The 23,647-nt window shown below is 39.3% G+C and overlaps 1 protein-coding gene across 3 annotated transcripts in view; it reads right to left on the bottom strand.

The window, feature by feature from the left end:
• The window catches only part of LOC114930527 (uncharacterized), a 186,659-nt gene that overhangs the window by 85,548 nt on the left and 77,464 nt on the right, over positions 1-23,647 (bottom strand). For all 3 annotated transcript variants that reach the window (XM_085484641.1, XM_029302310.2, XM_029302309.2), the window contains one exon: positions 9,388-9,472. The gene's annotated coding sequence lies outside the window, so the exon portion shown is untranslated. The remainder of the gene's footprint in view (positions 1-9,387; positions 9,473-23,647) is intronic.

Here is a 23,647-nt window from a genome sequence, read left to right on the forward strand (position 1 = left end):
CCTGAATCTTTGAATATTCTTAAAATGTAAGAATATAATTTTTCGGAAATAATTTGCGAGAGCATTTTGTTTTTTTTCAATATCAATTAAAAACTACGGTAAATGAAGTCGACTTAAAATGATCACTAGCTCCGTTATTCTCGCGTATTTTCACGCCGATAGATAGCCGGAAGGTAACTGATTTAATTACATCTTTCTAGTAATTACTGAAAATAATACCGCGCCATAAAACAACGCTGCGCTTTCGTTCATCCATGCAAAATGGAGAGAAAGAGAGAGAGAGAGGGTAGAAAAAGAAACACACAGAGAAAGAGAGAGGGCAGGCAGTGCCGGGACTGAAAATTATTATCCCGTTATAAAATACCCTTGATTACGGTTCAATTAGCAAAACCATTTATTCCCTATTCATAAAACTCACATTTGCGCGAAACGTGGAAATCGAGCGATCGAAAGAGAGAGAAAAAGAGGGTAGGGGAGGAAAGCAAGGCAGGAGAAAACAGGTAAAGGACAGGATCGAATTGACGTGCCGACCGTAATGGAATTACCTGGGCAATGTCGACACGATTTTCCGCGCGATTCCACTCCGTGATTCACATTCTCTCCGTTTACGCGCACGCGCGCATTTATATATGTATGTATATATGTGCGGGTACATGTATGTATCGGATATTCGTTATCGGTTATTATTCTCGCTTAAAAATATGAAATACAAAACCGCGTAACTCTCTCGGTTTTGTTTCTACACTCCACGCGAATTTAACTCGATCAACGTTGAAACGCAATGCAAATTAGTTGTACAGAGACGTAGCCGGAGACTTTTATTTACTATACTTGCGACTATGAGTTTTAATATATTTTTTCCCCGACTTTTTAAAGTCTATTGAGAAGTGGAATCCTTCCATTTCCTATGTCGAGGATCGGTTTGTCGATGTACAATACCTACATGTATGTATGTATGAAGACAGTCTTGCAGTCGCTTAAAGCACATTCGCTCATAAATAGATCCGAAAGCTTCGGATAAAATTTAATTTTACGACCGTAAAAAGAACGATAAAGTGTAATGGGTAAAGCTGAGTCATTTTTATTGGTGAATTACAAGAGCAAAATGCACGTACTTTTGAGCATATATGTTTTCCTTATATTTCATTTTTATGGTATTGTCGTAACTATATATCGCTTTATAATAATAAAGAATTCTGGAAAACGCGGATAGTGCGATTTCGACCACCGAAGACTTTTTCGCTTCGCGTGTAACAAATGTATTCGAAAAAGTTTCGCGACCTGTTTATACCAAAGTTGAGGCAAACGCGTTCCGAAGCTAATGCGACTTAAATCTAAACCTTCGACCTAATTAATCTATTGTACATCTGGTTACATGATCTCGTCTACGGCAAACTGTCACAGCTAGATTAAACTTTGTAACGAGCTTTCAGTGAATAAAACACGGAGAGAGACACTCTTGCCCTTCTATCGACGTCAATTTATAATTGAATAATCGTTTAAGAGCTATGCTTGGAATAGTATTCACAAGTTTTATGCAATAACAAAGCATATCTGCAATTAAATATATACATATAATATAATAATGCAAAATATATATCGTTTTATAACAGCTAATTTTGTTGTTTGTTTATCGTGTATATTCTTCTCGTATAATTTCCACGCGCGAATTATTAAAAATAATTTTTAATATTTAAACAAATTAAACATTATATAGTAATAAGGTGTGATTAAATATGATGAAATGTAAATTCCATTAAGGGAAGTGCAACAAAAGCGCAAATTCGCGCTCATAAATTGGCGTACCGTCTAAAACTGCAGTTTTGCGCAATGCAGAAATGCGTTATCCTCGAATCCAGCCAATCTTGTTACACGGAATAGTCCGTCCGTTTATCCATCCATTCTCTCCTACTACCGCATCATCGTTCTTAACCGCAAAATCAGCCAAATGTTACCACCGAGCATAGCCACCGATGCGGATGACAAATCGTCAGGCCGCATGTACTGTTATCGGAACCGATCGATCCGATGATCTATGCCGGAGTCCTTTCTTCGTCTATCGGCTGGAATAATCACTCGCTATATTTCCTCGCTCGATATCGCACTCCATTCACGATTAATTAGCTCGCGTTCCATCTCTGCCGATAATCCCGCCTGATATAATTCACGGCTGTGTTTTATCGCTCATACATATTCTCTCTCCTCTATATATTTCGCGTCTCATCGCATATTACGTGCATCATTTATCATTTTCTCTCAAGAAATTAAATTAATAGAGTAATTAGTGCAGTCTTATTTCGTATGTAATTTCATCACGTTTCGGACTCACTCTTCGTTAAACATATTTTCCTCTCTATGCTCACTCGCGATGTCCGGGACGCGTAAGGATGATTGATCAGCGACGTGATTGCAGAGCGCATCGAAATAGTAATCACGCACTCTGCGTCGGCAATCATCGAGTGCACTCGAGAATCGTCGTATATACGATCCCGTCTAACTATGCCCGGTTCTGCCGGTCCGGTTTTCAGCGCGCACGAGCCCCGTATATCCTCGTTCTCGGCGACCTGCTACCGCACTTGTAGGTCAGTAGGTCAGATCGCCGGTGCACGCTCGTGTCTCGGCAAGGTGAAGATATCGATCGCACGCGCGGCGTGTTGACCCAGTAAGGATGCAACCATTGCGCGACGGCGCGGCTGCACGCAGGTGCGCCACGAGGAGGCAGAGAGGCCGATATACGTGCGGCTTATTACGACGATAATCATAAATCATCGCCGTATTGTTCGTGCAATGACACCACATTTCCACCTCGAATCGAGGATACAGTCGATTCGATACCGATCGCGCGTTTCCGCTTCGAAGGATAAATAAAGCGAACGTTGCATTTTTTTTTTTTTTTTTTGTTTGCACATTCGCATTTTGCGAATTTTACACGCGAGTGAGAAATATCAAATAATATTAATTCTTTATCGGAAAACTTAATATTTGATATTTGAAATAATGTGAATCCAAATATATTAATATTTATAAAATATTTATATTTATATATATATTTTCATTTCGCGTGTATTTAAATTTATATTATTTCAAATATCAAATATTAAATTTTTTTCCGATATATATATATATATATATATATATATATATATATATATATATATACATACATATATAAAAAAAAAACAAATATAAAGTATTAATGTAATATAGTACGTATTTTATAATAAATTATATTCGATTAACCCCAATCCTTGACATTTACGAATATAGTAATTCTCTATTGAATGTGATCTTTAAAATACATTAAAAATCGAATGCATTTAAAAGTTGGATAATTTCAAAAACTTGAAAAGATCAAAGTACCTAAAGAATGTCTTTATATGAAAAGAGATATACAGTGAAAAATTTATTCACATAAAATATATTAAATTATTTGATTTTAAAAGAAAAAAAATTCACATATTGTTTTAGTTAGATTGATTCAATTTTATATATTGTTTTAGTCGGATTGAAACAGGATTTTCTGTATTTACAATTCCGCTATCAAATTCCATTTCATGACTTTCCAGGAGTTGACACGCGCTTCGAAATAAATGTCTCGCGTGTAGGTCAGTGGGGCATTGGTTCATGCTGTGCCGAGGAAAAAGTGGTGACGCATGATCAAGAAGACATACGCATACACATACACCCCATTACCGAACACGTTTATGGAGCAAGGTTGCGAGCCTGGAAACGATGTAAAACTGTTACAGATGATCAATGCGGGATATTTGTGTGAACGAAATCTCAATTATATTCTCGTCTAATTAGAGGATGATACGATTGACAACTTTTGCATTTAATTTCAATATTGATTATCCCTACATATACATTTATGTATATCTTGCATCCAAAATGAAGAAAATAAAGAGAATAAATATTGAATCCTTGAAAATATGTATATTTTTCCACTCTAAAAATTTCGCTCTTCTTGATTGAAAAACAGATTCCAGGTATTTAAAGTCGCTTGCGCGAATCGTCGTATATTTCTATTTCGAGCCCCGAATTGTTTTACGATAAAAGAAAATTGCTGCATTTCGACATCTTGGTGCATCCTTGGTCCGCAAACCGGCGAAATAATGGGAGAGAAAGGCGAGCCTGAGATAGTTCCGGGTGCGGAATCGAGTGCGAAGTAACGGACGTTAATGAGAGAAGGTTATAGCCGAGGGAGCGGAAGGTGCTGTAAGTGGCAAACTGTTGCAGACCTGTCACGAACGGAAGGCGGGACGAAGATTGGTCGACGAGTCGGAGGGAAAAACGACCGAGTGGCGGGCGTGTGCACGATAACGAGATATAGTATAGTGCAGAGATCTCAAACTCTCGCGAAAGCTATTTTTAAAATCCATTTTTCTAAAAAAACCTGCTTCCAAGTCTCTTTATCGCAACTTTGCAAAAGTCGAGTATTTATGACGCGTGGCGAGGAACGATCATATTTCAATAAATATCGGATGTTGCTGTTCATTACGGAACACCAAAATTATAATTGTCAAAAAATTTCGCAATTCTCCTTCTTTGATAATAATAATAATAATAATAAAATTATTTTTTAAATTCTCTTTTAGATGCGAGCAAACTTCAAGTCACATTTTCTCAAAATTCGACGTATCAGTCGGTCGAGACGATCTAGGACGACGATTTGTCGACGCGAGATGTTGCGAATTTATCGCTGGCTACCGAAGAAGAGACAATGATCGATGAACTAACCCTTCGCACGCGCGATAACTACGAGCATTATATTCAAACGAGTTCTTCGCTGTTATAATCTGAGAACGGTCGATCCGAGGAAAGAACAAAGGGAGAGAAACTGTGGGAACTCCTGAGAAGGTCTGTCCGGGAAACGCATTGCCTCTTAATTGGTATCCGTCCCATAAGTACTCGTCAAAGAATCGATTGCGGATGTGCCAATCGAATCCTGACACATTAAATGATCACTGTCATCAATAACCGGCGCTACGATACTGATTAACATAACGTGACATATAAAGTGACGAGAAGAAATTACACGGATAGTAAGTGGAAGAGAAACGAATCGATCTCTTCCGCGTGATAAAATATTATCTAAAATGTCATTCGTGTATTTTATCCGAAGAGAACCAATTAACGTGAAGTATTTGTATAAACTTATACAAACCTGCGGATATACACAATTTGAAGTCATTGTTTTTTATAGATAAAATTTAAATTATTAATCATGCAAAAAATTCGCGAAAAAGAAACAAAATTGAAGAGGATAATGTTTACACGTTACTATAAAATTAAATTAAATTTCCCCAGTATTCATGAAACTTTAGCAAACAATATCGATGTGTTAAATTCATCATAATAACAAGTGCGCGACACGGATGATTTCCTTACACGTGATCCGCGATGAAGATACATGAATGTATACCCAGAGGCAACGTGTACGAGGCCAGATATAGCGATTAGAGAGACGTAATCTCGGTGGCGATAAGTGCACGTATAAATATACACGTATCATCTGCTGCTTCTCGATAGCACGTGCCACACAACTGTCTGCAGCATGCACCTAGTTGATTCAATGTAACGCATCGTAAGGCGACGCCGCCCTCGGGCGAAATTCACACGATGAGGCACGGATGAGGCAAGAAACGACGGAGCAAGTGACAGGGGATTCGTTTGCATGAATGTATACTCGATGTAGCGACCGGATTTGCTACCGGCGAATCGCCTCGTATCTCGTAATCGGATCTTTGATTTCCAGATACGCTATAGATCGCACGACATGACGATGCAAAATATTTCAATACAGAAAAAAAAAAATAATCGAAAATACAAAAGAATCAAATATATATAAATAAAAAAAGAATTTTTATACTCGTAACTTTTACTTTCAAACAACTGCGCTGGCAAAATGCAATATTTTTTAACTGTACATACAATTGATAGGTCTCATTTTTCGTTAAATAATTTTACGATATATCGATATGACATTGATAATGAATATTTTTGAACGCTTTTATGGCTCGTTGATTTTATTACTTCGCGCTGCATTGTTATAGGACGAAATATAAAAAAAATTCAAAAACAAAATATATATTCTAATAATATATCCGAATTATAATGAAAATATTCTTTTTATATTTCCATATTTTCTTCTTTCAACTAGTTTAATAAAATACGATTTTTCATTAGCCATTATTTCATATTTTTTCAATTTTTAATATGTATATCTTTGTAATTAAACAGATAATAATCCTTAAGGTTCGCCAGTAATAATTAATAAAAATCTTTCCTCAATGGTAAAAGTCGACCAAACTGGCAATCATTTATTATAAATAATTAGTTAAAATACAACGTTTCGGCTGTCATTGCAGCCCTTTTCACAAGTAAATCTATAAAAAGTTACATAAAAATAATTATAATTTTAATACATTTCATCGCAACAAATAATTATAATTTTTTACCTATTTATTTATTTATTTGACTTTGTTATAAGATGTTAGATTGCGAAAGACACATTAGTTTTGACTCGATTTTCTTAACGCGTAGTGACTAAGATTCTTGCTAACTGTTAACGTCTATTTATTTCTTGCTTACTTCTGTCAATTCTACATTGTTCATAAAAACAATGGTGAATACTGTCGGTGGTATGCAGTGAATTTGATTTGCTGTATTAATTTATTATGCATTTACGTTTGGCATGTAACATATTTTTGTATATGAATTTATAATTATTTGTTGCGATAAAATGTATTAAAATTATAATTATTTTTATGTAACTTTTTATAGATTTACTTGAAAAGAGCTGCAATGACAGCCGAAACGTTGTATTTTAACTAATTATTTATAATAAATGATTGCCAGTTTGGTCGACTTTTACCATTGAGGAAAGATTTTTGTAATTAAACATTAAATGAAAACTCTATTAACATTATTTAAAATAAAAAAAATATTATGTTATCATTATCCCGGAAAGTTAGTTTAGCTTTTCTATTCTGTTAAAAACTCTCGATTTTTTAATCGCAATTTATCGCGGCATCTTTGTTTAAGAAAAATCTATGGTGAAAAGAACTCGAAAGCATCCTAATACAACATATAAGAGAAACGAATCTTTTCGTCTGACAGCGAATAAATAGAAGGAAACGCCTCTCCGCTGAGCGGGACACGGACAATCGCAAAATTCCATACTATACCGTTTAATAATAGAGCTCGGGTTTCGCGACGAAAAATGCCGAACTGATTTATAAGATTTTCAGTTTACAAGCGACGCTTCCATTTCCGCGCCGAGACCGGGCCGACCGAATCGCGCGGTGCACGTGGAAAGGTTTTCGTTTGCCTCTCGCGCTGCCGTTCAATTTCCGCGCGACGTTTCAATTTCTGTCGGCCGACGCGCGCCCTTTCGTCGTATTCAATTCCGCGATCGCCTCCCTCGCTTTCCACCCACATCCCCCATTCCACCCTCCATCATCGTGATACATATCGCCGATGCCAGATTCCACTATTTTCGACCGAGTGATGGATTAACTCTTCCCATCCAAAACTATATGTATATCGCGCGCCGTCTACGATTGCTGTACAGGATTTCCGTCAGGAGCTTACATTAGACTTCCGGTGAGAGAAACGGAGCGATGGAGAGAAATGATTTGCAGCGAAAACCATATTTCTCTTTCTCTCCCTCGCTTGGAGAAACGTTTACATAAATGGACTTTACGTAAGCGTTTCACCTTTTGAGATACCGGAGTTCCCGAGGGAACACCGGATTTCCAGGGAATCCGGAGAAGCGAAGTGAACTGGACAGAATACTTCGCGATAAAGATAAGTCGAAAAATTGCAGCGCACAAACTATCCATATACATGTATTCACTTATGCTAAACATAAGAATGTATATATTCTTCGATCTCCTTTCAAGTATATATAAACATTATAATTTAATATATATATTCATATGTATACATAATATATTATATATTTAATATAATAATATAACATACATAAATAATAAATTAATATAATTATATAATATGTTAACATAAATATATAAATATAATATATAAATGTATTAATAAATTAAACTAATATACCTATATAATAATATTATATAAATTAATATAATAATCGGAATTTGGTTTCGTCAGAGCGCGATTATACTTTTATACGTGCTTGACACGCAGAATCGTCGAGATAGAGGTGAAACCGCGTGTGTGAATCGCGGTTTCCGGTATTATTTCCAACGACCCCGAAGGAGGATGCATCGCACGGACACACGCATAGGTATATATGCACCAGACAACGGTGCGGTTGCACGCACGACCCGCTGCGAAAAAGCGAGGAAAAAGGGCACGGCGCAGGAAGAAGAGAGAAGGAAGTAGAGAAGAGAAGAGGAGAGGAGAGAAGAGACGAGCTTTAAAGCGCCGTTACATCGTAACTCGTCGCCAACGACGATGATCGCGCGATGGTGATAACACGACGCTCGACTTGACAAAGGCCTCCCTTTCTCTATTTTGCCACTATATAGCACCGTGGTTCGCTTCTCTCCTCGTTTACGACGCCGTCCGCGTGTAATATATGCAAGGTCTTGAACGAACGATATTTCCCCCACGATTTCTCGAACTTGCATTTATAAGTAATTATACAATTGCGTATATATCTAGAACGATCGGTCGTTCTCGATTTAATTAGCATTCAAAATAAATACCGCTTCTAGCGTTTTACGCGTAATTGTATCTTTGTTCTTTTTTCTGTCAGTAAGATTGCTTCAGATGACCCGTGTAGGCACAGATAAGGTCCGTCGCGGATACTCTCGTAGTAGTAGTAGTAGTAGAGTTCGCGCGTACAACTGTAGATAGGCAATTACGCGCACCAACAATGATAACGCCCGACTATAACCATGCGGGTAACTATGTCGCGTGATCGTATATATGGCACACACACATATATATATATATATATATATATATACAACGGCAATAGAGTATATCGCACTCGCTCGTACGTTTATATGTCATACCAAGACGATCGAGAGAGAAAGAGAGAAAAAGAGAGCCCTCCGGCAGACAAGAATGGCACAGAGGCTCCAACGAAGGTTCTCCGAAGCCTGATTTATACGATCGCGATCGTAATTGTAACTGTAGAAACGGCTGTCGCTGTACGAAAAAAAAAGAGAAAGAAATACGTATAGCGGAGGCCTGATTATTAATCGTCGTCCGACGCTTCGGACGATCGGAATCCACGAGGCGATCGATTACGAGCGCGCAGCATCTCGGCGAGTGCGATTAATCGCCGACGCGCAAACGCGAAATAAAACGCTGTGGAATAAAATTCCCGGACGACTCGAAAGAAAGATGTGCGAAATTCCGTGGATTGAATAAATAGCTCGCTACAAAACTTACTTGTTCATCGCAGTGCCATGTGTTGAAGGATCCTTATGCAGGCTGTACCATACACACGCGAGGCCCACAGTGATGAATTTAAAATCTGGAAATAAAAAAAAGTTTTATTTTTTTTTGTTTTTTTTTTTTACAGACACCTCCGAATACATGAAAAAGTTTTAATTGAAATCAAGGCTTCCGGTACACTAGAATTCCGTGAAATTCGAAATCCACGGTTTTACTTCGCGGCAAATCAGACGTGTTTAGTGCTACGTGATATGTGTACACGCGCACGCAATTTCGATCGTATAGTTGAAGCGCACGGACGGAGCGTCGAGGCGCATGCAAACATTAAAATAATTGCCGCAACTGTTGAACTTGGTTGATGGATTAAGCGGCAATTTGTAATGCCAGGTGATCCATCAAAACTTCGCGAAAGGTTAATCCCGGTTTAAAGACACGCGAACGATCTCACATGAGTCGTATAGCCGAATAACGATAAATAATCGTTCACGCCAATAATTGCATATTAAATTCGCTAGACGTCTCTTATATACTTTAATATACTAAAGTTGCAATTAATCTCGTCGTTATTACGAGCGCGATTATTGACGGATGTTGTTGATTTTATTAAAAATCATTTTCCATTTATTGATGAGTAATGTTATTCGTTAATTATTCGATACAATTTTAAATATAGAACTTGGAGCTTTTATTCGATCATACAGGCCATCGGAATCCTCGTTCCTCGAATCGAGAGTAAAAGAGATCGCGAATAAGCAACGGCTGTTCCGGTAAGCAACAATGGCACCGTAATCAACACTGGAATATTCATAAAGCGAGGACGCGTCGGCGAGCGAAAAAAAAATTCGACGCAAAGAGTTGACTGCATTTCGCGAGCGAGAACGTGCGCCGAATCTATTTAGCGGCAACAATTCACGAGTGCATTTCATTTTTATACACTTCCTCGTCTTGATATTGAGCAGTTCATTGCGTCGGCGAATATGTGACAGAGGATGAACGAACCTTTTAACGTGTTAACGATACGTCTGTCAAACTAACTGTAAAACAGGAAGAGAAAAAAAGCGAAGAATTATTACGATCTTTTTTTCTCCACGAAAAGAAGATTTAAGAAATTAAACCGTAATTTTAACACAAGATCGCTTTTTCATGGAAATGTGTAACGGTAAGTCATGTAATTGTACTCGTTTCATGCGCGCGAAGGGAGGGAGGTCTTACGCTCATGCATCGGCTGCGTTTAACAGCATCCGGAAAGGAGCGAATCGTTCGTTTTTTCATTCGTTCGTTCCCCGTCTTCGCGTTCCCGACGAATTCATTATAATCAAGACAGTCTCGCTGCGCGTACGGTCCGTATATAATCGGCTCATTATCCTCAAGGTAGTCTATCTCAGACTATCTTCATTATAATGAATCGTAATGCGCAGCCCGAACAAAGGACCAGTCGCAGTCTGAGATTGCTTCTTGCTGTCGCGATAGATGTTTGTTGCGTCTGCAATAGGTAGAAGGCAACGTGTGCTTTCCAAAAGTAAATAGCTACTTCGTTCACACAACGTGGCACGCAATTGCGTGTGCCGCAAGTTAATCAATTATAGTCGCACAAATCATTGCAATATTACTGCAGAGTTAGAGACAAATGTGCAGATGTTTCAGATTTTGTCGGTATGCATTTTTCTAGCGTCTGAATGATATCAAGTATACAGTTATCTTTGCTAAAAATTGTATAAAAAATCTATTTTTAATTCACACTTCAGTGCTGTGAAAAGTAAGGCGTACAAATAAAAACTATATAGAATTTTCTCTTAAAATTTATCTTGAAAATAATGGTATTGAAAGAATGTTATATAAGAGTTTCTCTGATTAATATTTATCACGATAAAAATATTAATATATGCATATACATGTAAAATTAATCAAACATATTTTATATCTTATCGCAGTAATACAATATTGTCCCACGATTACCATGCTTTTCAGGGTAAAGTTTTAGAAGAAAATTCTCTCTACGTAGAAAAATGCACACCAATCTTTTTTGCAGAAAACAAGTGTATATAGGGTGTCATTATACTCATCTATTCCATATTGGGCAATTTTTTTTTAATATGCTTTCCAATCCGCGACATCCGAAAGAGGGACGACGCAGGGCAGCCTTCTTTCGCGAGGCAAGGTCGCTGTCTTCGAGAGTCGGAAAATTGTGATGTACCCGCCTCTAATCCCTCGCGCCAGGCATCTCGATATGCCTCGGTACGTTCCAGTAGTTTATACGTACGTGTGCGAGTGTGTTCATGTCCGAGAGTGGAAACCGCACACAGATCACGCGAGGCAAACGAGCGAGAGTCGAGACTCCGCGGACTCTGAGAGAACCGGTTTCTCCGGGTTTCAGAACAAGTAATTTCGTTACGAGCTCTGGTCCCTCTCCCTCTCTCTCTCTCTCTTCGACTTCTTTTATTCGAATAGAGAAAAAGAGAGAGAGAGAAAGGAAAAGCTCGGCAGCGACGTCCTCGGGCGATCTTCGTGGCTAAATCATTCGACGAACGCCCGAACGATCGAACCGATGCTACCTGAGGACGATCCGCGATATCGCGTCGCCGATTTTCATCTCCGACTGATTAGTAAGTCGCGACGATGATGACGGAATTAAATTTTGAGATCGTTTCCGGGTCGCCGGATGGTCCGCGTTTTCGTCGCAAATTATTGATATTTAATGACAATTGCACGAGTTGAAGATTTTTGCATACATCAACAAAGAACAAAGATACAAAAAAAATCCTGATTTTTATTTTAATAAAATTGATATACGCATTTGTGTAAAAATAGGTGTGATAATGATACAGATACTCATTACGTAAATCATATAATCATTACTGTCTTTAACAGGAGAAAAAAGCTACATAATCGGCTTTGCATAATAAAAACGTATCGGAGAACATTTCAACATGCAGCATTCACGCTATGTTTACAGTGTTACGCAATTCCGGCAATTCCCGGATCGATCCATCAATCGCTCGCGAACCCGACTCGTGTAACGATCGTCATACGGTGCCCAATTTAACACAAATCTATTATTAAATTACCGATACGCGCAAAGCGTGGGTGTGTTGCTTTTCTATTAATTCGTAGCCAATTCTCTCAGCCGCGTAGGAGAATCTGCCCGCGAAGAGATGTTACCGCGAGATAGCACGCGAAGGAGAGAAAGCGAAAGCGAAAGCGTCACGAGCTGGCATTCACCTCGCGAGACGTTCGTCGAGCGTGTCATGTGCACGCGTGCGAAACAACAACGTCCGCGGGCGCTAAAGGATGGTTCCATCTTTTCGCTGCACAATGTCACGCGAAATCCATTTCAAAATTGTGTATTAATTTATACGTAATATTTTATGTGCATAATACAGACATAAAAGTGTCTAGATTACATCGACATATTTCCGATGAAGTTCGAGATGCACATTTTCAATTTCCATATTTTTTTATGTCGCGCCAAGCTAATCCCATAATTAAAATCAATTGTAATGAAGTGCGTTAAATTATTAAAAATAATCTTTAAAAAGTTTCGAGACAAAAAATGTATTTCCCGAATGAAAATCTGAATTCCCTGAGAAATGTCATTTTTCAGGATTGAATCATTTATCAGGATTGAAAAGTAAATTGCATTTTGAATTAAAAATGCGTTCACTGACCCACTCGTCTTAACTTTCTACCAACCCTTCTGATTACCAGGAAGTAATTACTCTTAATCGAATAATATGTCCGATTACTTTCTCTACAACAAGTAATAAGTTGTTAACTTTGAGAGGCTCATTTTCCGAATCTTTAAGCTTGACTGACAGTATATTTAATAATTTATTAACTCTGAGAAAAACTTAAATCTATCTCTCTCTTTCCGTTTCGTGAGAATGTATCACATGTGAATGTATACTTCTTTTGTTCATTCATGAATTTCTGAACTTTTCGGTGCAACTATAATACCAATATTATCATAATCGATTATCTGTATATCGATAACAGTTCAATGCCTTATGATAAAAGATAACGCGAACATCACGCGCGATATCTATATTTTACGCTGCGTTTTCAATAAAAGAGAGTGTTAATAAAATTTTGCATAAATATTACATAAATTTATATAAAGCGATATGTAAACGTAAAAATGTACAATCTGCGATATGACACGGTAAGATAAAAATAGTCTTTTATCGAGAAAAGTGAAAGCCGGCTAATTGTTAGTGACACAACTAACAATATATATTCGCGCGAGAAATCGAGACTGCAATAATGCCGTAACGAGCTCGAAATGTCTCGAATTATCTCGTTGAAAATTCAGAGCATTATTTTACCTAAATTTAGCAGGTGTTTGTGCGTCAGTCGCAGCGATAACTAATCTATCGCGCTATCGCGAAATCGCCGATAATACGATAGTACGAGCCCGCGTGAATTAGTACTCGCGTCGATACTTTACACCGTTTGCAGGAACCGATCATTCATTCACGAGAGGAAACGGCATGTTAACAACGCGCGCGCGCGCGAACAAACGGGCGGAGCGAAAGAGCCGCGTAAACGCGCCGTGCGATTAATTACGCCGATTAAACGGCGTAATTAAGAGCCGTGGCATTAATCGAATGAGGGGTTATATGGGTCAAAGGAAAACGGTAAATGCACCCCCTCCTTTCACTTCACCTCCAATGCGCCTTCGTGTCAAAGGCACGTCCGCGCATCTCGCTCTCGCGCCGAATCTAGGTAGAGAGCCGCAATTTGCTATCGATTAATAATCGCGCTTTGTTCGCGAAAACGGCGACATGTCCCGACATGCCGCTCTCTCGCCGCCGCACCGTGTAAACTCACAGCCAAACTTGCCCGAGAATTTATTTAAAGTTCCCTCGGCGTTCTCTACCGCGATCTACATACGATCCATGAATATCTGCGCCTCGGCGCTGGTAAGAATTTCTAACGAGAACGGCGAGCTCTCCTCGCGATAACGCGCGACGGCATTCGCATTCACGATTGCTGTTCGCCGCCTGCTCGATTAAGGATAAACAGTCACGTAATCGCATTAATCGAGTTCCTCTCCGAGTATCCAAATATTTAAATATATATTTTAAACGTGCACCCGTATAATCGTAAAATTAATTCAAACGCGCGGAATGTATATTTTGAAAGAAGTTTTTAACTAACAGGAAAATGATACATTTCAAGTCGAAGAAGTATTAAGACGGATTATCGTTGCGATCGCGCAGCTAATAATTAAGTAGGATTTTCTGTATGTGCGTGACCGAAAACTCTTGCAGAATTAAAGAATGAATATCTGCGCCGGCCGAGAAATCGCGGGCTTTCGCAAGTGCGCCGACCTTCTCATCGATCGTGCTGGAAATTGCAGTAGCGAACCAACCAGTTTGCTTGCCTGCCTGCCTTCTCGATTTTATCTCGATTAAGGATCGTCCCTGACCTCGGCGGCAGGTGCGACAGCACGATCGAGACACTCTGTCTTCTTTATTCAAACCTGACACGAATTTCTTCCGCACGCGCGCGTCAAGAGTTCATCGCGATCGAAGGGTGCGAATCGAGTTTAAGTGACACGCGAGATAAATCCGATCTGATTATTCGGCTCTACAAAGATCCTTCGAGCATCAACTTGACAACGCGTCAAAATTTCGAAAGCTATTTTAAATTAATAACTCGATAAATTATATTTGCTCTTCACATACAAACTGACATTATTCACTCATTTTATACATTAATTCCTTATACATTTAATTCAATATCGCTTTATTTAATGTTAAAATAATGTTTCATTTAGATTAGCATTAATTCATTTAGCAACCAAGGTTATCCAGATTATTATCTAGAACAATCCCAGTAGCGAAACAATTCGTTACCATTCATGCGAGAAATGTCGCCTTAATTCAGGAGCGATTATTATACACGTATACAGATGAGAGAGAAACAGAATCCAGCGAAAACTGCGCTAATAGTGCGAATTTTGCGGCGGCAGCGGAAACCAAGTCGGTTGACTGCGCGGAAAAGCAAATGTTTGCCTTTGCATCAAATTATATACCTCTTCTTGTACTTTTAGTGTATACATATACAGATACGTACGTACGTACGTAGGTATATGTATCGCTTGCCGATCCGGAAAGTTGACGCGGGCGAAACTTCGCCGGCACAAATTTCCAAAGTTGGAGAATAGCTAGAGGGTAATTCGCCGAAATCAAAGACGTAGACACCCTCCTACGATCTCCCTCTACGTGACAATTACGCATTCAAGCGCGATGAGTAACTTGCGAGAGAGCGTTTTGAGCGTTGATCCAAAATAACGTTCATCTTGTATACGGCGTTAATTATACTCGTCGTCTAAATTGCAAAGTGGACGAAGAGAGAGAGAGAGAGAGAATCTCGCGGACAGTCTCGAAGAGAACCGCGACGACGAGCGGCCATCAACTGGTAGGAAGAGCCGTTCGCCAATTAAACCGGTCACGCGACGACATGCAGTTGGCAACGTCTTCTTAATACCGTTAACCCTATCGCAAGATCCGCTTCCGGCGGCGTATCCTTCCAACGCACCGTTCTCCACCTTCGCGGCTGGCTTTCTCTCGCCTCCTCCTTCACCTTCTTCATCTTTCCTCCCCTCCTCTCCTTTTTCCCTCCCCGCCATTTCTGCCACTCATTCCTGCCGCGCCGTCGACGGAGTTCATTACCCACGGGCGGGATCAACCTGGGTATACGCCTTTAAATCTACAGTTAGATACCTGCCTGTCGGGAACGCTAATTAGGGCTTTCGTACGCGAGCCACTTGTTACCGTAAAGCAAAATCCACTCCCGCTATATATATATATATATATATATATATATATATATATATATGTATATGTCGATGATTCTCTTTTGCGAGCGATCGCTTTCCCTATTCCGATGAGAATTCCTGGCTGAATTTTTCTGTCGTGATTTTCGATCGTTAGTGTCATTCTGCTGAACAAATTTCGAAAGTCCGTGAGAGCGTTTTACGATTCGGTCGTTCATCGAGATAAAGATTTAGAATCTTAGTTTTCAAGTAGTTTCAAGTAGTTTCTCTCCCTTTTCAAACGTTCTCTTAAAACGCCCTCCGTGGACTATCGAAGGAAATTTCTACAAATGTATCTCACTTTGTTTCCCATATAAAAACTTTGAAACAAATATCGCTGTTAATAATGTCTGCTTTATTCAAACTAAAATTAATTTTAATGCGAGAAATATGAACGGTATTCGCGCGGTATATATTATTTGCGCCCGTAGAATTTATGTTCGATAAAATTGATATAACATGATACACGAAAATTTGATAAAATATTTAAAAATGTAAAAAAAATTAATATCTTTTTAATAACTTAATAAAAAATTAATATAATAGTTTTATTATTTTAAAAATTGCTTGCAAATTTGTTTAGTAACACGCAAAGATAATAAAGTCATAATTGAGCCGAAATAAGTTACGAAGGCAATGCTGTTGGGAAGCGGAGTAATAAAGTTATATCGTAGTATTTATATCGCACGCGTGTTGTGTTGTGCTGTCTGATTCATTATACCTACCTCGGCGTCGAGATTGTGAGAATATCAACTAGTCGGCAAGAATTTGTTTGTTTCGTCGATAACCGCTTCAAGCAAGTTGTATTTGCTTGGTGACGTTGGCTTCCGCCGATAAAACGATCGAGAATGAACTTCGACCAGAAATACATATGTAAGCATTAATAATAATACATGACGAAACTACCTATAGAGAAACGTACATTTCGTAATAAATTTATCCCCCTTAAAACAACATGTAAAATTATATTTTTAATTATTAAATATATATAATCATAAAAAATTTAAACAATGTAATTTGAGTTCATAATTACTTGTCGGCAATTTTTCTCTTCCATTGTTACAACAGACATTTCGCAAAAAATCACGTGGTAAAAAATTTAATCATGCTTCGCGTCTAAGAGATAAGTGACAAAAATTACTTTTAATCGACAGAAAAAGTAAATATAGCCTATAATGATAATTCCTGACTCATCGATCAACGATTACGAACAAATGTCTCTATCATACAAGACTCCCAACTCCCGTAATCGAGTACCGCGAATCATTCAAAAGCTGAAGAAATGAGAATATAAAGCACAACTCGTCGTGAAAAATCAAACAACGCAGTTCTTGCAAAATCGAACACGCTCTTTCGAGCTCCATTCAACCATTCATGGATATCTATGAAATTGAGCATCATTATACGGCTCGTTTATGTCGATAAGAGGGGCACGGATTTCGTCTCGATTCCGACAATCACCACGATGAAAAGTCGGCAAGATCAACGGCGATAAAGTAACGATGTACTTTACGTCGAACTAATAAAAGGGGGACGATCGAAGTAGTCAAGGGCGGTCAATAAAAGAGACAGCGTCGTATTCTTCGCCCGCGGGACAAATTGGAACTGACAGATTCGCGTATCTAAGAGCCTTTGTGTCTACAAAATTGCCAGCGAAATACCTAGTGAAACAATAATAAAAAATTCGCAAGAATGATTTTAAATTTACAACGACTCGTAAGTTGGAGAGCAAAAATTCTTATCTCCATCGCCGCATTCTTTCAGCATTAATAATTTACACGAAAAATTCTGATGCGTATAATACGGTGAAAAATCATGCTTTGCAAAAATTTCTGCATTAACCGAGAAAGCACTAAAGTAGAAAAGTGGCACGAAAGAAGAAATATAACGACGGCAAAGAACAAAGCTGTTTTCTTGCGCGCGCGCGTGAATGAGAGGATTAGTGGCTCAGAGTGTAAATTGACTCAGAGTGTAAGGTAAGTTCGTGAGCTAGTTTTTCGTTCGGAATCCGATTTACACTCGTTCTCTTTATACAAGTTTATCTGACAGATTGTTTCGCTTTCTGCGCGAAGCACTTCGTATTATTTCGCGTGTGCTACTTTTCGGTCAACGATTGTGTCTGTAATATTTTGGAGCGAAAACACATACGGAAAGTGTAATGCTGTTTTTTTTTTTTTAACTTTTAATGCAGCCACAAAATAAAAATTGCAAAAAGTGCAATATAAAGCAAGACCTGATAATGAGAAAAATATGAGAAAGTTTGGCCGTTGTTGTTAGCAATTAACGATTGTTTGCAATATATCGGCACCATTATGCGCACGAGCGGTAACACGATATAATTAATTGTTGCTTTACGTGCGCATGCGGTGTAACATATTATTAATTATTGCGTTAACTTCATGTACGTTATAAGCGGAAGCAACCCGAGCGGAGGAGCATTATGGATCCAATTTAATACTAATAAGACGAAAATAATGATAATTAAATTTCGCGAGAGTTTGTTACACGCGTAATAATAACTAGCTGCTGCGGGCTTGAAAATTTTTGACAAACTCAATCTCAATACTTTCTTGAACGTTTCGCGAAGTCTCGCGCTGAATGCTGAGTGAGCAAAAAAAAGAAGATATTGTCCGAACTAACGTAACTTCTCGACCGTTAAATCGACCGAGCTGAAATTTTTATGACACTTCCTTCCAACAATCCCTCCATGAAAGTGGCGATAAAATCAAGAGGAAGCAAAGAGGACGATAGCGAAAGAGAAAGAAGAGGAGAAAAAGATGAAAAATACTGCGAACTAGAAGAGGAAGATCGAATTAATCTTCCCATTAGCGGTCTCGATTGCCTCCTTCTTCCCATCCTCCTCCGTAAGATACTATCGTTCGACCATGTCAAGTCGGAAGTCTAACAATTTATCACGCCTCTCGTCGACATGACCGGCGCGCAACTGTGAAAAATAGTTTTAATTGGAGTGAGTTAATTGTAGCCGCGGTCCCTCGATTTACGATTACAAAATCGTTAACGTGAGAGGGAACGCATTTATAACAAATGTATCAGCTGCGAGGAAAGATTGACAGGTGTTTTGCGATCGATCGATCTCTCGATCGAATCCGACATCGCACGACTAAAAAAAAGTGAACCAACCCAACTGCGTATATGCGCGAAATTCGCGTATTATCGTAAAATTGCGAACTGTAAACGCCATGCAGTTATTCATATCACGAGGATAGCTATAAATAAACGCGCTCAGCTTTTATCCGCGCAAGATGGCCTTGGCTAGTCGCTTTCTCGCTCGCTCTTATTTCTCTTCTCTTTATATAGCACTCTCTGACCAACTCGACGGATGCGTTCGCTAGCGAATTAGCCGCAAAGCACGTAGCGACGGAATCGATTTCGGCGAGGAGAAGAGAATCGTTCGCGCGTCGAATTCGCGATCGAATCGAATCGAATCGAAGTGAATGACAGCTATATAGCTACCACGACGAGGAAGAAGAAGACGACGACGACGAGGAGGAGGACGAGGACGATAACGACGACGGTAAATAATTCATAGGCGTTAGCGAGCAGTTTAAGAGAGGCGTGCACGCGCTTCGGGTTCTGACAGTTATCGATCTCGCGACCGGCTTACAGTAACAATGTGAACACGCACACTACACTCGGTGCGAAAGTCCATGGCGCCGCTTTATTCTTTCCTTCCTTCCCTCTCCGAACGAGCGGTACAAAACGCTCGCGGAAATCGTTCTCCACCTCGGTTCGGCGATAAACTTCTGCCGCACGTCGAACGATAAATTTATCACCGCGCGGAAAACAATTCACTTTCGTGATTCCCCTGGCGCTCTTTCTCTCTTTCTTTTCCAAGTCCTTTTCGAAAATGCTCTTCCTCCTCGGATAACTCGCACGAGCGCAAAGTCGAGCTGCCGTTGCGGCTTCCGCGATATCGATCGGATCGATACTTTCAATTTGAGGACACGACGACGACGACGACTCTCTCGTACGCGGCTCGGCTGAGGCGTACCGCGTACGGGGAATACGCGGGAAATTGAATCGCCGATTTCGGGAATGCACCGAGTCGAAGATATTGGACTGGAGAAGAGATCGATAAGAAATTTCTCCTTAATCCGCATCCAATGTTCATTCATATAACGGAGACCGTGTTCCGTTAGTATATCCGGCAATGTTATTGAATGGATAAATAATAGAATTATTTCGCGTTTCAACGAGTTATCGAGAGAGAGAAGAAGAAGGAGCAACTTTTCTTCCGCATAAAAAAAACATACATATAATCTAAACAAGGAGATAAAATATAGGCAAACATTCAAAAAATATTAATTAGCGAATGCGAGAAAGAGAGAAATAAGGCGTGATATATAAATTTTTAATGTATAAAACTTGATGTAAAAATCGATTATAATCGAAATACAAATTGATATACGTTTTTTGGAAAATATCGTCCCAATCGAATTTGTCAAACTCTGCGAAATTTCGATATTCGACGACGAAAGAAGCAGGAGAAGGCGTGCACAAATTATCCCTAACATCACGGCCGGAAGGATACCGTCGTAAAAAGACCAGCTAGGATGGCCAGGATAGAGCGCGCCGACGAGAGAGCCTGGGTACCTATACAGTTTATTGCTACGGCTTCGCAATTTTCCGCCGTTTCTCTCCCTCTTCTCGATCGCCTCCTTTGGCTCATCCTTTGGCCTCCTTCGTCGTTTCTTTATGCAGCGACGCTTCCAACACAGAGAAGCATTTCTTTCTTTTTGGCCTGCTACGTACACTCATCTATATACTCTCGTCGATCGATAACGGCCCGGATAATTCAGAGAGAGAGAGAGAGAGAGAGACCGATCGCTAAATTTCCCTGTTCGACCAACTGCAAAAGCCAGTCTGCAGGAATGCTGGTTAATGCTCGGTGCATCCTTTGTGTCCGCGATAAAGTCCGAAATCTTGCGTAAAGCTTCCTGTGCTGAATCCGTTTAGAAGCGGCCATTGTGTTGGTCGTGATAGTTTGCACAGATACTATATATACCTAATATGTAAACGAACGGTTATATACCGGATTCGCGCAATTTTGTTTATAACAATCTCTACGGAGATTTTGTGCGGACCAATTTCTATATCTATCGAAAGCTCGAAGGTATAATAACAAAACATTAAATGCACAGTTGTTCGCGACCGAAGCGATATATTATTCGAAGGTGAAGAAGTGTTTCGTATCGACAAGGGTTTTTCGCGAAAAAAATAAATCTCGAAGTAGCTCAAGAGGCGTTTTAAACCTTTCCTAGCGAAGTTCGAGTTACGAGTTACCGGGAATCGCGTTACCTAACCCGATGCATCCCCCGTTGCTTTATTACGCCATATTTGTTATTCTCCGTTCGCTAAAAGCACTGCTATTTCATCGTACTCGCTCCGGCATGCCGCCGGGATACATTACGCGCATCAAGCTCGTAAACCACGAGCGTAACACGATGACGTAATATTGTAATGCATCACGGGTTCTCGCTTCAAGCGCATATATGTACGTTTCCGAACCTGAAAACTCTTCAGACGCGGCCTTCGCGCATTGCACGCGCTATTTACCAACTTGCAAGTAGGTAGGTAATAGAAGCTCGTCGTTGCTTAACAATATTCGCTGGTTTATTACGTATAGAAATTAATAAAGTAGCGAGAAAGAGATTTCAATCTTAAATTGAAAAACACGATATTTGCATACGATGATTACGCACATGTTGAATGTATTAATATATTTCAGAAAAATCATATCATTTTTTTCTCTTTTAAATTAATTGCATATATCGGTTTGAAACGCAAACAAGAATTAAAAATACTGGCAAATTTTAAACTCTTTGAAATATATTTTTCGTCTTATTTGTCAATATTTTACGTATACTCTCACATGAATATCACGGCGATATAAAATAAGTAGCGCTCAATCTGACTTTTCCCTCTCGTGTTTTTAACAACAAGACAGCAAACGAGACGCGGCTATATCCGTGGAAACCTATTCCCTATAGCTATTCCCAGAGATACCCGTTACGGGACGGACGAATTACGTACGTCCACCGTAATTTTTCGCGCCACTCGTGTACAATTCCGGCATGGCAGCACTTATTCGCCGAGGAGAAAAAAAAAAGATGCGCGCGGCATCTTTTCGCGAGCGATCGCGCGCGATCCAGCGAAGCGGCAAATTTGCAGTCTATTTAAATCGTTCTCGAGCGTATGTGGAACCCGCGCCGGGGAAATTTACGTAGTCGAAGTCCCGATGGGCGCGTTTAATAATTTGTCGGTGAGCTTCCACCGCCGGCTGCTCGAGCCACGGCGCGGTCGCGTTTTCAGCGGAAAATACGATCTCGCCGAGAGTACCACCAGAGTTGTGTTTCACGATGGTGGTGGTTTCTCCGAGTGCGTATATCCCCGCATATGTGTTATGTGTGCGCGTATAACGCGCATACGAATTGTAAAATGTGTATACATACATATACGCGATATAACGGCGACTTCGAACGCGCGTATTGCGATTTACGGTATCGAGGAATTATTAATTTATCACAGTACGGTCGCGCGCAACTTCCCCGCCATTTCCATTTCGCCGGCTATATACACGTTTTATATGTTGTATTTTTTTCTTCTCTCTATTTTTTTCTTTCTCTCTATTTTTGAAACTATTTTATTCGCCGTTTTTGTACTTGTTTTATTCGTTGTTTGCAGTTGCGGCGATTCGAATCGATTATTCCTCATGTTATTTATAGATGTTATTCGTCTATGGCGAGCCTTTTGATGTGCTTTCCGTTTAGCTACGCAGGACAACGTCATCGAGTCCCCGTGCCGACGTTATTTCATCGCCAGTTCCGTAACGCGGAAGAGTTATGTCGTAATGCATAAATCGGCATAAATCTCGGCGCGCGAGTTTCCACGTTTTCAACACGCCCGACGATAAATCGCTCTCCGTACATTTCGCTAATAAAAACTCTCCTGATCACCTTTTAAAGAGGGAAAGCAAGAAACGGAGAGACGTGGCTTTTCTTGAAATGCACTCTGAACTAAAATATAACTATAAGCACAACAGAAGTGCTTCTGTCATATAGAACCTATAAGCTTATCATTTTAACATTTTCAAGTATGTTTATATCTTACACTAAATAAAATACTCGTAAATTTTTCATCACATTATAATATTATAAATACTTATTACATTGTTTTAACATTTTTGTTTATAACGTTGGAAATACTTTTTAGACTATTCATTTATAGTTTATAATAATAATTTAGTTCAAGAGCATGTAGGTATTTTAAGAGTTAATAAAACCTGGCATGTCAGCTATATTTAATAATAATAGTTATATAGACATATTCAATTCTAAAATGAATTTTTCCAGAAGCGAAACCATTCAAGAATGAATAATACAGATCGACTCGTGCTTCATAGCTGTTGATCAA

The sequence above is a fragment of the Nylanderia fulva genome, unplaced genomic scaffold (assembly GCF_048542155.1).
Source record: "Nylanderia fulva isolate GAGA-0341 unplaced genomic scaffold, ASM4854215v1 Scaffold30, whole genome shotgun sequence".
Classification (NCBI taxonomy): Eukaryota; Metazoa; Arthropoda; class Insecta; order Hymenoptera; family Formicidae; genus Nylanderia; species Nylanderia fulva.